The 13,205-nt window shown below is 42.3% G+C and overlaps 1 long non-coding RNA gene across 2 annotated transcripts in view; it reads right to left on the reverse strand.

Annotated features, from left to right (window-relative positions):
• Positions 1-2,343: 2,343 nt before the first annotated feature.
• The window catches only part of LOC107153948, a 60,203-nt gene continuing 49,341 nt past the window's right edge, over positions 2,344-13,205 (reverse strand). Inside the window, exons 5-6 of one of the 2 annotated variants that reach the window (XR_007347030.1) lie at positions 10,716-10,813; positions 2,344-8,913 (exon numbers count right to left, since the gene is read on the reverse strand). This is a non-coding gene — a long non-coding RNA (uncharacterized LOC107153948). The remainder of the gene's footprint in view (positions 8,914-10,715; positions 10,814-13,205) is intronic. The other variant, XR_001504986.2, reaches the window with a different exon arrangement.

Consider the following 13,205-nt stretch of genomic DNA (forward strand, 5'->3'; position numbering starts at 1 on the left):
ACGTGCATACTGGTCTCTGCTTATCTGCTTGGTGCTGAGCGCAGACAGCGGCTTTAATAACATCTGCAGCTGAGCGGCTGCACTAACTGCTGTGGCCCCTTAGTGCTATCAGGATTGCTTCAGCCCTTTCAGGATTACCAGTGCTCAGTGCAGTTTAAATATATCTCCAGTCCTAATCCCTAAACAAAGATGCAATGATTTCTGCTAAATGTGTTGGATTATTTATTAAGATAAAGTCCAGGATATGGAAAGCCATGTCTGGTGGAATGCTGATTGCCATTCAAGATGGGAGATCATGAAACCAGGTGCACCCTCAGCCCACGGTGGAGGGAGGGGGTTAGAGGAAAGGAAAGCAGCCAGATTCCTGGAGGCAGAGCGGCCACTACATGAATCTACAGCAGCTCACTCAGGCACATCGAGGTTGGGAAGAGGAGAACAACCAGCCTTCCTCACTAGCTAGGGTGCAGTGGGGGCCATTCAGTTGAGGATCAGGAGCAGAGCCAGGCCTTGAGTGAGAATGTTCTGTGAGTACCAAGGAGAGGTCAGCAGTTCCTGCTTCAGGGCATCCCCATCAAGCACTGCACCAGGGAATGGAGGAGTCCCTGCCAGCCCATAGATCAGTTTTGGGCAAATAGGAGGATTCCTTCTACTCTCCAGGTGCACAAGGTCAGTCTTGCACCAGGAGGCAGAGTTTGGCAAGTGGATCCGAGAGGGTTCTAGCTCACCCAGGGACCCAGGGTGGGGTGAGGGAGCCAGTGTGGGTAGCTGTAGCTCCTTGAGCACATAAAAAAGAAGGCCAGAGGGGTGATGGTGAGCAAAGCATAGCCCCGCCAGAGAGTAGAGAGGCCCAATTCAGGAAGCTAGAGAGCCTGGAGTCTCCACCTCTGGAGCCAAGGTCACTGAATGAGATAATACACTTAGACATGACTCAGAAAGCCCATGTCTGCAACCTGTGCTAGCTGCCGCAGGGACAAAAAAGAAGTTACAGCCCTTCCCTGAATGGACATGAAATTCAGTTATTAATATCTTTGCCTTGAAGTCTGTCATCATTCCATCTTTTTCCTACTTGCTCCTACGTGTGATTTTAATATCTTCTTTTGTCCCAGGTGATTTTCCATTCCATTTTATCTCTTTTGTTGAGCTATTAGCTAGAACTCTTTGTTGTGTTATTTTCATGGTTGATTCGGGAGCGATAGGATATATGTTGAATTTGTCCTTAGCTTCAAGCAACCTCATACCATTGCACACATAACAACTTTTATACTGTAGTATCTGCCCATTTTTCTCATTTGTTCAATGGTTGCCAGATATTTTCCTTCCACCTATGTCAAAACACACCATTCTACATTGTTAATATTTTTCTTTTAAACAGTCAATTATATTTTAATGTGATTTAAATAAAAAGAAAGAATTTATATATGCTACTTACCCACATAATTATCATTTCCAATAGTCTTCACTCCTTGGTATAAGTATCTTTTTTTTTCCTGTGATATTTGTGCTTGGTATAGAATGCCAGGTTGGCAGTTTTATTCTTTCAGTGTTTAAAAGATGTTGTTCCACTCTCTTCTTGCTTACACTGTTTCTGATGTGAAATCTGCTGTTTAACTTTATTTCCCTGTACCTAAAATCTCTTTACCCTGAATGTTTTCAAGTTTACTCTTTTTTTTTTCCCCCGGTATTAGGGATTGAAGTCAGGGCACTCGACCACAGAGCCACATCCCCAGCCCTATTTTGTATTTTATTTAGAAACAGGGTCTCACTAGTTGCTTAGCACCTCGCTTTTGCTGAGGCTGGCTTTGAACTCGTGTTCCTCCTGCCTCAGCCTCCCCAGCCACTGGGATTACAGGCATGTGATACTGTACACAGCCCAAGTTTACTCTTTATCACTCATTTTGAGATCTTTGATAGGAAAAACATTTAGCACAATTCAACTTCAATATATCATAAAATCTTTCAGCAAACTTGGAATAAAAGGGAAATTTTCAACCTGATAATGTCCAACTATAAAATTCTACAGATAACATCATACTTAATGCTTTCCCCTAACATCAGGAATGCTGCTCTCACTGCTTCTGTTCACCATTGTACTGGAGATTCTAGCCCACACAATAAAGGAAGAAAAAGAGTTGAAAGGAAGGAAAGAAATGTAAAACTGTCTTAATATATAGATGACATAAGAAATTATGTCAAAATGAGTATGCATGTAGAAAATCTAATGAGATATTAAAAATATATAAAATACTATTAGAACTAGTGAGTTTAGCAAATTGTAAAATAGAAGATCTGTATATAAATATCAATAGTATTTCTATCAGCAAATAACAATCACAAATTGAAATTTTAATAATGCCATTTATAATATCATCAGAGATATAAAATACTTAAGAATGAATCTGACAAATAATTTCTCACACACTGAAAACTACAAAAACTTACTGAGAGAAATTGAATAAGTCCTAAATAAATGGAGAAGCATACCATGTTCATAAATCTGCAGATCAATATGGTTTAGATGTTGCCTCCCCCTAAAGTGATCTTTAGGTGCAGTGAAATTCCAATAATAACCTCAGTAAGTTTCTAGGTAGAAATTGCCAAGCCAAGTCTGAAATTTATATGGAAATAGAACAGCCAAATGATTGACATAAAGCATTTTGAAAAATTTAAAGGGCTAATACTACCTGACTTCAAGACTTACTATAAAACTGTAGTAATTAACAGTGCGGTATTGGTGTAAAAATGTGTGCATTTTCAACTTGACAGAATAAAGTGTCTAGAAATAGACCCACACAAATAAGGGCTGCTTCATTTGCTTTTACAAAGATACAAATGCAATTCTGTAATAAAAGGATAGCCTTGTCAGCAAATGGTGCTGGAGTAGTTGAGCATCCACATACAAGAAAATAAACTTTGATCCATATCTCTCAGTATATTAAAATTTTAAGTAAAAAGTGACATATCAACTTAAGGGTGAACCTCTGAAGTATTAAACTTCTAGAAAGAAAACCTAGGGGAAGTCTTTGAGATTTAGGATTAAGCAAAGATTTCTTAGGCATGCTAAAAAAGACTGATCCATAAAATAAATTGATAAAATGGACTTCATCAAAATGTAAAACTTCTGTTATTTGAAAGAATCTGTTAAAACAATAATAAAGCAATCCACAAGCTGTGAGAAAAATTTGCCAAGTATACACTTTATGCAGGACTTGTATCCAGAATATACAATGTACTCTCCCAACTTAATAATAAAAAAACAAATAAATTTGAAAATTGGGCTAGAGTTTTGAACAGGCATTTTACCAAAAAGATGTACAGATAGGAAAATGGCAATTGAAAAACCGCCAAATGATATTAATCAGAAATCATGTGCAAACTAAGAACACAGTGAGAAGCCCCTCCACACCTACGTACTTAATTACAAGTTAAAACCACAATGAGATACTACTCATAATTCCATAGAATGAAACCATGTTACCACACGAAACTCTCATAAATTGCTATGAAGAATATAAAATGTAAAATCTCTTTGGAAAACGATTGATCCAGCCATTCGATTCCGAGATATTTACCCATGGGAGAGAATAGCATATATCTTACAAAGACTCATGCAGAAATGTTGGCCGGAGCTCTGTTTGTAATAGCCTCCTGCTGGCAACTATCTCAATGACCATCAGCAGGTGAAAGAACAATCCTACTGTGGTCTGCCCACTTAATGTAATACCACTCAGCTACGAGAAGAAATAAGTCACTGATATACACATTAGCATGAATGAATCTGGAAAATAATTGCTGAATGAAAACACAGACCAAGAAAGGGGGTCTGATATATGATTTCATTTACACAAAATTATAGAATGTACCATCTAATCTATAATAATGGAAAACAAATCAGGTGCCCCTTGGGGAGCATGGGTCAGGAGAGTGAGGAAGAGCAAGAAAGAGGAGAAATGGCACATGGAAACCAGGGAGGATGATATTTATGACTGTGGTGACAGTCTCACAGATAGAACGCACACAAATTTAACACGTTGTTCACTTAAATATATATGTGCAGTGTATTGTATGTCAATTATATGGACAGGAAGCTGTCAAACAAAATAAAAATAAAATAATAGATGGTTTTTGGGTAATTGATAGCAGAGGTAAAAGGCTTATTATTATAATGGGCATCTACAGAGATGGTCTATTTAGGGACATACATATTTCTTGATTTACTCAACATGTTATTTATATTATAAACTGATGCTAAAAAAAAAAAAAGGCACCGCACTTATTGTTCATCAATTCAACCTCTGTGTGTGAAGGGAACCCAAACAACCAGATGTGAGAAATCAGGCCAAGGAGAGGCTCAGATGATTATTGGCAAATTGGGGATGTATTCTAGGAAACTTGAGGATTTTTTTTTGAAAAAAGTAGTGAATATTACTTTTTTTGAAAAGACATCAAATAACTCGTTCCAAATCATCCTCTGCCTTGAGCAGGAGCCGAGCCTTGCCCTGCTCTCTCCATCTGGCCTGTTTCATAGGAGAGATGCAGGAAATCGTGCGTAACAAAAGAGCTCTGCGGCTCTGCCAGAAGAGCAGCCTCCCACTTAGACAGGCTCCCTCCTGCTCTGGGAGGAGCTACACCCCCGGAGGACACCATGACTGGGGGACGAGCTCCCCCAATAGACAGCAGAACCCGGAAATATCATGGGAGTGGACGGTGTGGTCAGAGAGCCCTGCGGACTCCAGTCCAGACACCTAAGGATGGTTCCCAGCGCTGCTCAGGGCTCCCTTTCAGCAACTTGAAAATGGGGAGGCCTGGGCTGTCCAGGAAAGAACCTGTTTTCCTGTGCTTTATGGGTTTCCTCACCTTATTTACCAGCTCATTGGTCCTTCTCAGCATTTCCAGGGTTGGGCTCCATCCCTTCTCTCAAATGGTTTTAGCCTTGGCAAAACAAGTCCCTTTTAGTTTGATTTATCCTATTTAAAAATAATAATAATTTTTTTTGAGAAATAACTTCATTAGGAGATCCAGAGAAAAACAAAACAGGTCAAAGACAAAGAAATTGTGACATAACAGAGCCAGGCGCTTTATCTTCTGAGTCAGGCTGTATTAGTTACCACAGTTTAATGGGCACCCAGGGTCCAACTTCTTAATTTGATTGCCTAGGATCTCAAGGCCAGTTCTGGCTTCTCAAACTCCACCCCCAAGGCTAATTTCAATTTGGGCCGATCCTGAGTCATAAATGACCATGTGGAATAAATCAACAAACATGTACTTCCCTGAATTCCTGTGAGTCCCCGGCTGGACGGCTGTACCTTGTTCAGGTGGTCAACTGTTCCTCCTGGTGAAGGGTCTCCTTCAATCCTAGGCACTTCCCTATTCTGTCCCAGCTCCACAAGGCAGAGGTCATGCCTGTCTTTTCTGGCTCTATCCCCAGGTCACAGCACAGCATTCAGCAGGCTGCAGGTATTCAGTAAGACATGTTCAATGCAAGAATACCTTGAGCTCCAGTTACCTGCACTAGCTCAGCCCATCTGCCTGTCCACCTCTCCTGTGGTCACTGGCAACTCTGGCTTCAAGAGCTTCTTACCTGACCTGCTGGTTATACTTTGTGAAACCTGATTTTAAAAACTTGTCAGCAATCTGGTTGGGCTTCCAACTCTGCCATGTACTTACTGCCCAATGGGGGTCATGTCAACCATCATTTGAATTCTCACTTTTTTTTATTGGTAAAGTGGGTATGAAAATCGTGATTTGAGTCATTTAGAAGACTTATAAAAAGATGCTTCTTCTAAGCTACTGCAGTGTTTTATAGTCTATACAGGACTATGCATCGGTTAGGTTATGGAGAAGAAGATGTTTGCAGATCCTAATAGGGAGCCCTCCAAGTCACTGGGACTTCTCTGAGCGGTGAGTTCTGATTGACCAGAGTGAGAGGAGGAGAGCCTGTGTGGCTCTGTTATGGGAGGAGAGATGTCCTCAGAGAAGGGTTTGAAGAATCCCAGATCATTGTACTGTCATGTGTAACCAATTAAAACAATACAAAGCAAAATAAAAGTATAAAAAAAATTTTAATAAGAAGAATTCCAGAAGAGAGGGGGAACTCAACTCAGACCAGCAGGATTTGTGGCATATATGGCAGAAAAAAATTTCAGTGCAAGCCAGACAGGTCTATTTAGGAAGGTAGATGCACATTCAAGGGAGAAGGCAGGCTGTCTCGAGAGTGAGAAGCAGCCCCAACTTGGGCTGGGGTCCAATATTTATATAAGGGCTGTGTCAGGAGCTGGACTGAAGGTGGATCCAGGGTGGAGCTGTATAATTTTGCCTAGGTTTTCCCAGGTTGTGCATTTCCCTTATTTTACAAGAGCATGGGTTAAGGACATGGGTCAAGGGCGTGGGCCAAGGGCATGGGCTAAGGTTTGCCACTGTGTTTTCAGTATCTCAGTGGCTTGATTCTGCATTTCAGTGGCTTAAAGATGTCTCCCTGAAGGTAGTCTATTTTTCTCTCCTTATCCTAAATCCCTATCTCAGATCTGTTCCCCCATCTCACCTCTCTCAACCCAGCCTACCTGCAGGAAGCAGCTATTTTCTGTGCCTCTGTTCCATGTGTTTACAGGAGCAAGCTCCATACCCAGAGCTGCCTGGGGCTGGTGGATAATCCCATCGAGGGTGGAGGGAAATAAAGTGGGCTGACCCCACCTATTTGAGTTGTAGTTGCTGCCTCACTTTCACTGGTGATAATCGCATTGTTCTGTGTCTTCTTATCTGTCAGACTTCAGGGCCTCTCTCTCTCAGTTCTGATTTTAAGTGGGGGAAAGGGATATTTTTAATTGAGTCCCTTCATTACCAACATTGGTCAGTTTTGATTATTCTTCTTAGGAGCCATCTCAGAATTCTATGCACTTGGAATCCTGGAAGTGGCCTGAAGCTGTCCCTACTCCTGAGCAGCAGGACTTGAGTTAAAGTTTCTAGAAATTCAAGGCCAAGAGCAGGTCACTGCTTGGTGCAGTGGAGAGGGACCATGATAGCCAGCTCTCTGTTTTCTCTTCCCCGTGCCCAACCCTGCCCTCCTTCCTTTGCCTGTGCCTACCAGGGTCCTGACCAGTCCAACCCAATCTTCTCCACCATCCCGTGCTACTCTCACAACCCCCAACCTTGATTCAGGTCTCTCTTTAAATCTCCCCCAAGGACACGTCCCCTTCTCTTGGCATCTGGTGATTGACGCTCTGGGTGAAGTGAGCGGTGCTGGTGTGTATGAAGGGCGCTCTGGAGAAATAAATTGTGTGGAGGATGAGAGAGAGCGCTGGGAGAGGCGCTGGCTCTAGCAAAAGACATAAGGACCCTGGAGGCTGCGCCCAGCCCTCTAGTGAATGATAGAGCTGTCCCGTCTGAGTTACTGCCACATGCCCGATTATCATTTTGAATAGTTCAACATGGCTGCAGGAGGAGCAGGCGGGAGCTCTCTGCAGCCATTTGAATAATCTCCCGGGGCTGATTTGGGCATGGGGTGCTCACTGGCATATGGATACCATGACACAATTTAGCAAAAGGATTAGTAAAACTAATCACATTTTGAGCATGTTTGAGAACTTGGCAGGTGAGAAGCCAGAGAGTGAACCAGAAAGTGGGCTCCCAGGTCCTTGGGTCCCCACACTTGGTGACCAGCTTTAAAAGCTGCTGTTTACTATATTTACAGGATACAGGTTAGATGTATAAGGGGACTCAATATTTAAAAAGTCAACTTCAGAGGTTGTGCCGTGTGGTCCTAGGATCACTGCAACCCGGGGTCAGCAGACTGGCTTGAAATCCTAGATTAGGTCCTGACTAAGCTATTGGACCCTGGATAAATCTCCAGACCTCACCAAGCCTCAGTTTCCCCATCTGTGAAGTGAAGAAAACTAGAACCGCCGTTCCTCCTCCAAAGTGACCTTGTGGGGATCCACAGAGATAAATTGTCTGAAATGACTTTAGAAGCTGTGAAACCATTTTACAAACGTGACACACTGTAGGTTTCTGCAACCATCTCTTTGGTCCTTCCCTCCCTGCCCTTTCATTCTATTGGCCTTCTGGCCACCCACATAGTTTGTCCCAAGGTACCTTATGCAGGACTCCTCCACTTTCTGCTCATATTCTCCCCAAGCACAAATCCAAACTTTTTTATGGTATTCATTTCCCTGGGGGTAGTTGGTTCCTCATCCATCCAGGGTAAAGGGTTCTTTCAGAGAAAGGCAGTAATGACACCATTGTCACTTTATTGTTTATGCACTTATGAAGGAATGATCCTTATAAACTTGAGGATTTGGGGCAGGGTCAAAGATCAGACACCCTTGAGTCCTCCAAGCCTGGAGGCCAGGTTTGGTGAGAGGGCTCAGAAAATGAGAATCCACAAAGGTCACGCCATTCTGGAGCCTGTCCCCTGGCACATGCCCACTGTGGAGAGCAAAGAGGGTTTCCATGTGCATTTAACATTTTGGTCTCAGCGCAGAGTCTTAGAGAGCCTTCTGAATATTGCATTCAGGTTTGATTTGCTTTTGAACTTGCTAGTGTTTCTCCATACAGGAATGTCAGACTGAAGACTCAGAACACAGTGCTGAAGCCCAACCTATCGCTGGTCTTTACGTGCCCTGTGCTAAAGGGCCCACAAGAAAACCAAATCTTACATTGAAGTGGAGCATCGTTCATACTGTGGTGGATGCTGCGGATCGATCGAACAGACAGGCTCTGGGGGAGCTCAGGCTGGGCAAGAGAAAATGGCATGGGATGCAGGAGAATTCCACCAAGACGGCGAGAATTCCATCTTTTATTAATCTCTTTTCTCATTATTGGTGAATCATTCATTCCCTCACCAAAGTGCCTTGTCTTCTAGTCTATTCCAGCTGAGGGATGCAGCATTTTAAGAAGAATGGTGAGATGTTTGAACTGAGCCTGGAGGGAAATGAAATATCTTAGTAGGAAGAGAGAAACAAGAGTGACAGGGCACATACTGTGGCTAAAGGGACATCCTTGGTAAGCTGTGGCTCAGGGTAGAGTGCTTGTTTAGCCTGTGTGAGGCACCGAGTTCAATTCTCAGCACCACATAAAACTACATAAATAAAAATAAAAGTTCATCCACAACTATATATGGGGAGAGAGAGAGAGAGAGAGAGAGAGAGAGAGAGAGAGAGATGGAATGATACGTTAGTGGTTAAACAGGGAAAATGAGGGGAAAGAGAGAGATGAGGCCAAAAACATGGATAGAGTTAGAATTCAGAGGATGTGACAGATCAGACTCGGGAATCTGGGCCTTCTGATGCAGAGGGGAACCACCTGGGTTCTTAAAACAGAGACGTGATGTGATCAGACCTGTGGCACAAGAAAGCCAGTCCTGGCCACCACATCAAGGACGTGGTGAAGGGGTAGGAGAGAAGGCCAAGGCCGGGAGAAGGGTATGAAGACACCTGCTATAGACATAGCAAGACGTGGGCAAGGCGATGGCGGGGAAAGGGTTGAACTGGGAGCAGGAGATGCTCTGGAAGAGGAATTGCTGTCACCTGGAAGCCACTGGGTTGTGAGGCTTGAGGGCCAACTTGGATGCCCAGAGGCATGTAGTGAGAAAACCAGCAGAAAGAGCAGGCGTAGAGGTGGGAGAAAGGGGCTCTGTGTTGGCCACACCAAGTTCAATGGTTCACTCCCGAGACGTTCAAGAGAAGGTCTCTTAGCTGTTCAAGGCAGTGGGCAGACCAGCCTGGAGCCCAGGAGAGCGGCAGGCCATGTGGATGGCTGTTTCTCCACAAGGCAGTCTTTGGGGATGCTGGAGTCTCTGTCAGCAATGGGAGGCTCCATCGGGGAGGAGGTTGAGGAGCTGACAGGAGCTACTTTCTTCCCTCTCTTTTCTTTCCAATTTTCTATGTGGCATGTTCTTTTCATTCCTGTGATTCCTTACTGCGCTAATTAGAGAAATGCCAATTAAAACTACACTGAGATCTCATCTCACTCCAGTCAGAATGGCAATGATCAAGAATACAAGTAACAATAGGTGTTGGTGAGAATGTGGGGGAAAGGGGCACTCATCCATTGGTGGTGGGACTGCAAACTGGTGCAACCACTCTGTATGGAGATTCCTCAGAAAACTTTAAATAACTACCATTTAACCCAGTTATTCCACTCCTAAACATATATCCATCCAAAGGACTTAAAATTTCATACTATAGCGATGTGGCCACATCGATGTTTATAGCAGCTCCATTCACAATAGCCAAGCTATGGAACCAACCTACATACCCTTAACAAATGAGAGGATAAAGAAAATGTGGTACATACACACAATGGTACATTACTCAGCCATAAAGAAGAATGAAATGATGATGAAATTTGCCAGTAAATGGATGGAACTGGAGTCTATCTTGCTAAGTGAAATAAGCCAATCCCCCAAATCCAAAGGCATAATGTTCTCTCTGATATGTGGATGCTAAGTCACAATAAAGGGATGGGGAGGGAAGAATAGAAGTACTTTGTATTAGACACAGGGGAATGAAGGGAAGCAAATAGGAAAAACAATGGAATAGGAAAGACAGTGGAATGAATTGGACATAACTGTCCTGTGTTCATATGTGAACACACGACCAGTGGAACCCCACATCACCCACAACCATAAGAATGGGACATTATACTCCATCTATGTATAATATGTCAAAATTCATTTTCCGTCATGTATAACTGAAAAGAAAAAAAATTTAAAAAAGAAATACCTGTGCTACCCCTTCCAGTGTAGTACCTCCTTATCTTTATGGAGTAAAAGGTGGAGGTGAGGGATTCATTCAGCAGCCAAAAAAAATGGGCAGAGGTTCTAAACAAGAAGAGAAGGGGAAAAGGTGATCCCCTAATATAAGCCCCCCCATCAGTGAATGGGGATGGACCCTAGCGATTAGTAGATATTTGTGAATACTGACTTCTTAAGGTCATGGTGGCACTAGGGTTTTGTACCCCAGGTCATGATCTTTTCTCTTGCTCTACTCCATTCAACACGCCTTTTCTACTCCCCACTGGTCAGGTGGTTTCCATCCCTGGGACAACAGCCTGATATGCCCCTGTCTGCCTTGCACTTTGCTGAAGCACTTTTCTCATCAGAAGTCACCTTTTCCCCCCTTATTGAAGTCTTAGCTTCCTTTGGGATCAAGCACGAGACCCAGATTCTCCAATTATCCCAGCCCATTCCAATTGATCACTCTGTTCAATAGACAAATAGCACACTCATGTGAATGCTTAATTATATATCATCTGTCTCTGTTTCTGAATGATTTTGATCAGTTGCTGTCTCCTTGCAGGGAGCACAGTCGTAACTAAATTCGGAGCTGCAGGAACAACTACCCTAAGTCCTTATGCCTGCATGTCTCCTGATTTTTTCTTCCTTCTGTGTTACAGGGCTTTCCTGTTGTGTTGATCTAGGTCGTTGGTAGAAAGAATGATGAGTCCTAGAAAGTTCAAGATGTGATCATTAGAAAACTGCAACTAAGAGAAATAAATAGCTCGAGAAAAGTTGGAGAAAGAAATGGAACAGCCAGAACTGCGTGGGCTGCATATGATTGAGTTTTTGAGAATCTGGGGAAGTGTGTTTGTGGCCAGCCACTCTGCGGGAGAAATGGGGAGAAAATGGGTGACAATGCCTTGGATATTGTAGTTTGTCATAACACGGCAAATCTTTGGGGCATCTTACAACTATTTAAATTGCTTTTTCTTTTGTTGTTATTACAAAGGGATGTGGTTGTTTTTCTATTGCAATTAATAAGGTAGGAAATATATTACAGCTAACTGTGTCAACAATATTTCAAACTCTTATTGTCATTGAGAAGAGTGAACAGTCCCTCGGACATTTGAGAAAACAGAAATCAATACAGTTTTTAATGAACATGGATTATGTGCCTTCCTTGTTCTAGGTACCGTGGGCAATTTACAAAAACACCATCACCAAATCAATAAAAATATTATTTAAAGTTTTGTATAAGAGACATCTAAAAATATACAAGCGAAGAAGGTGGCCATTATTCTCATGGTACCACCCAAAAGATAACATCTTAGCATATTTGCCTGGAGCCTTGCAGGAAGACAGAAAGCAGACAGTAGAAAGTCACCCAGGTCACGCTATCTGCAAATAGTGTCACATCATTCTAGAAGCTTCTGAGCACGTCTATAGACAGAAGGGACAGTCGGGCTGTATTCTAGGAAAACAGGATCACACAGAGTCCCACTTTAAATTTAATTTTTCTCGATTTTAAAAAGAAGCTGGTATTAAACTGCAAGGATCTCTGAACTCCAAATACCTGTGTCATCACCCCAGGGGACAGCTTTTCCCAAAAGAATCCTTTAAGTTTAAAAGAGAGAGAGTGAGATTAACACACATTAAGAAGCCAGTTATTATTTTTAAGTCATATTTGCCCATTTAATCTCTCCGTCTCTCTATTATTAAATTTAATTTAATTTTTGGTCACCTACGTTCACGGATGATCATGTGGCCTCCTTTGCTAATGCCAGTTGTTTGATTTACAGAGATGTCTGTTATGTTCTTGATTCCAAAGTTATTTACTGTTTGTGAATGGTCAGACAATTTATTTCTTTCCTTTAGGGTTTCATCTTGCTTTTTATGTTATTTTATTGTCTTTTCCATGAGTTTGTAATTTAATGGTAGTTTCTTATTACATTATTTTATACTAGGGGTCAATGACTTTTTAATGTAAGTGGCAAGATGGTAAATTTAGGGGTTTGGGGACCACAGTTGGAAGGACTCGGCTCTGTCCTGATAGCATGCCAGCAGTCTCAGGGACTACAGCAGTAAATGGGTGTGACTGTGTTTCAGTAAAACTTTATTCACAACCACAAGTGCAGGGCCGTTTATAACTCTGGCCCTGGTTTGGTGTCTGATGGCGATCTTGTGTGTAGGGGAGGGAAAGGAGGATATTTTTCTTTTGAAAACTAATTTTTTTAGAAAGCGAGAGAGAGAATTCTTAGAAGCAATTTCAACTGATTCTATTAACCCAGAAATGCTAAAGTGTTTTCTAGTTTTTTTGGGTATCAACCTTCTGATTATTGCAGATCTAGCACTGTGTTGAGATGGGCTACTAGGCAGACCAGTGCTACCAGGGTTGTATGTCAATAAAAAAAAGCTTGGGCCCACAAACATGAAGAAACTTGCTTGAAAATGCATGGAAGATTTGTCTCAGAGATGAAACTTGATCTTAGATTTT

This window comes from Marmota marmota, unplaced genomic scaffold (genome assembly GCF_001458135.2).
Source record: "Marmota marmota marmota unplaced genomic scaffold, marMar, whole genome shotgun sequence".
Classification (NCBI taxonomy): domain Eukaryota; kingdom Metazoa; phylum Chordata; class Mammalia; order Rodentia; family Sciuridae; genus Marmota; species Marmota marmota.